Raw genomic sequence first — 3667 nt, 5'->3', positions numbered from 1 at the left:
AATAATAATATTATAATTAATATATATACCACCACCACACAAACATATATATGCATATATACATTATTATATATATTTTATAATTTTATATTTTTATTATATATATAAAATATATTATTATTATTTTTAAATATATTGTAAAAAACAACCCCCCACAAAACCCACCCCAACACAACCAACAACCCCCAACCACACAAAAACCCCCAAAACACCAACACACAAACCACAAAAAAACCCACACCCCACCAACCCACCCACCATTTTATATAATAATAATTATTATATTATAATATTATATATTATTTATTTTTTGTGTGTTTTGTGGGTGGTGGGGTGTGGGGGTGTGGGTTGGTTTTGTTGGTGTGGTGTGGTGTGTGTTGTGTTGGTGGGGGGTGGGGTGGGGGTTGTTGTATTTTAACAATATTGAAATATTATATATATAATTATTAAAATTTATAATTAAATTTTTATATATATATATATAATATTTTTTTAAATATGCCCAATATAAAAATTTGTTTGTTGGTGTGTTTTTAAAATTAAAATTATTAAATATTATATATTATAAATATAAAATTAAATTATATTTATTTTATTATTATATGTGGTTTGTGTTTGTGTGTTGGGTGGTGTGGGGGTGTGTTTGGTGTGTTGGTGGTTGTGTGGTGTGTGTGTTTGGGGTGTGTTAAACACCCCAAACCCAAAAAACACCCCACCCCCCCACCACCAACCACCCACAACCCACAAAACAACAACAAAAAAACACCACCCCACCCACCTTCTCTTCTCTTTCTTTTTCTTTCTCTCTCATACAAAAACACAACTAACGTTGGGCCCCACCCACCCCCCCAAAAAACACCCCCAAACCCCCAACAAAACCCCCACCCCCCCCTCCACCCCCCAAACAACACCTTTTAAAAAAAACCCCCCCACACCCCACAACAAAAAAACCAACACCCCCCCCCCCAAACCCCAACCCCCAACCCCCACCCCCCCAAACCCAAAAATAATATATTTTAAAATTATATATAAAAATAATAATATATTTAATATATAAATATATATAAATTTTTTCTTGGGGAAAAATGTTTTAAGGGGGAATTATCTTTTTATTTTTTTTAAAAAAATTTTAAAACCAAAAACAACCAAAAAAAATTTTAAAATAAAATTTTTATATATATATTATAAATTTTTTTATATATATAATTATAATTTTAAATTATAATAAATATATTTAATTTAAATAATTTTGTGTTATATAAAAATATTATAATTTATATATTATTTATATATTTATAATATATATAAAATATAAATTTTTTTTTTTTCACCCTGGGTTAAGTAGTTTTTTGTATGTTTCTTATATGTTTTAAAAACTTTTTATTGCCCCTTTTTTTAAAAAAATTTCCTTTCGGAGCTTAAAAAAAAAAATGAAAAAAAAAAAACCTATGGAGTCTTGGAGCATCCCGGGGAAAAGGGCTTTGAAAAGGGGGCTGGCGCCCTTTGCGTGGTTTTGCGTCTTTTGCTTTTTCCCGGGGGGACTGCAAAAAAGGTTAGGGGAATAAGGGGGACCTTTCGTCCCACTGGGGGGGACTGGGAAAGTTTTGGTTTTAATATCATTTTGAGCTTTTTAAAATTTTTTTTCCTTTTTAGTTTTAAAAATGCGTTTAAAAAAAAAACGTGGGGAAAAAAACCCGGGGCATGGCCAAAATTCCCAAAAGGGGGTAAAAAACCTTTGGGGGCCCCATTATTTTTTTTAATTTTAAAAAAAAATCTTTTTCATATTTTTTTGGGGGATGAGTTTTTATGTTTTTTTTTTTTACGGTTCCCTTGAAAAATTTTACCTTTTTATTTTTTTAGATTACTATTACCCACTTAAAATTCCCTTTTTAAATCAACTTTTGGTTTTTTTTTTTTATTTTTCTTTTTTGTCTTTTTTGCCCGTCTTTTTGGGATAATATTATTTTTTAAAATTTAAATTATTGGGATAAACGATTTTTAAAATTTTTTTTTAAAATTTTGGGTTTGTTTTTTATTGTTTTTTTTTTGTTTTTTTTCTTTTTTTTTTTTGGCCTTACAAATTTAGGGGGGGGGGCCCCGCCTTTTCCATCGGGTTTCAAAATTTTTTCCTAAATTATGGGATATTAAAAAAAAAATTTTTTAACAAAAAAAAAATTTATTTATTAACCCCTGTTTTTTTTGATTTTCTTAACTCTACTGTTTTTTTGGGGGAGGCCTTTTTTGGGCATGCCCAAAATTCTTTTTTCCATTCATTTAATGTTTTTTTTTTTTTTTACCCCACTTTTTTTTTTTAAAATTATTTAATTTTTTTTTAATTTAATTATTATTATTATTTATTAAAATTTTTAAATTTTTAAAATTTCATTTTTTTAAATTAAAAATTTTTTTTTTTTAATTTATTTTATTATTTTTTTTATTTTTATCCCCCTAAAAATTTTCTTTTTCCCCCCAATCCCACACCCCCCCCCTTAAAATTTTTAAAACATTATCATTATATTATCATTTTTTTAAAATTATCTTTATTTTTTTGGGTTTTTTTTTTTGATAATTGTTTATTATGTTTTTTTTTTTATTAGTACTATTATCTTTTTTTTACAAAAAAAATATTTTCAATAAAATTTTCCATGAAAAATTTTATTTTTTTATTTTATTTGTTTTTTTTTTTTTATTTATTTTTTTTATTTTAATTTATTTTTTTATTTTATTTCAAAATTTTTTAATTTTAATTTTATTTTATTTGAAATTTAAAATTTATTAAATAAAAGAAAAAAAAAAATATTTACAAAAAAAATTTAATATTAATACAATCCTACAACTACTGTTTATTCCTTATTTAAATAATTAAAATAAAAAAAAAAAAAAAAAATTTAATTTAATTAATAAAATTTAATTTAAATAATAAATTAATTAAAATAATAATAATAAATAATTTAATAATAAATAAAAAATGATTTTTTATTATTAATTTAATTTTTATTTTTTATTTTATTATTATATTATTTTATTTTTTAAAATTAATGTTTTTTTTTATAATTTTTTATCATCCCATTATTTTGTTGGTTTTTGTTTTTTTTTTTTAAATTTTAATTATAATTTTTAATTTTTTTTTTTTTTTTTTTTAATCATAATATAATTATTAAATTAATAAAATAATAATAAACCATAATAAAATTTAAAAATAAAATAATAAAAAAAATAAAATAATTTAATTTTTAAAAATAAAAATAATAATAAATAATAAATAATAATAAATAAAATAAAAATTTAAAAATAATAATAATGATAATAAAAATAATAAATAATTAAAATAAATAAATAAAATAAAAATAACGATAAAATTATTTTTTTTTATTTAAATTTATTTTATTATTCAATATCACTATTATTATCATTTCCCAACTGCCTTTTTATTACTTTTTAAATTTTAATTATCGCAATTAACGTTTTATTATGTTTTTTTTTTTTTTTATTTTTAAATCATTATCATTTTTTTTCCTCCTCTTTCATTATTTAACCCAAAAAAAATTTTTTTTCAATCAATTATCAATTTACATATTCATCAATTAAAATTGGTTTTTTTATTTTTTATATTATTATTTTAGTTAAAGATTGTTCATATTTCCCCCAAACCCAAATTTTTTCCATT

The sequence above is a fragment of the Penaeus monodon genome, unplaced genomic scaffold (genome assembly GCF_015228065.2).
Source record: "Penaeus monodon isolate SGIC_2016 unplaced genomic scaffold, NSTDA_Pmon_1 PmonScaffold_186, whole genome shotgun sequence".
Taxonomy (NCBI): Eukaryota; Metazoa; Arthropoda; class Malacostraca; order Decapoda; family Penaeidae; genus Penaeus; species Penaeus monodon.
This window is presented reverse-complemented; position numbering follows the sequence as displayed.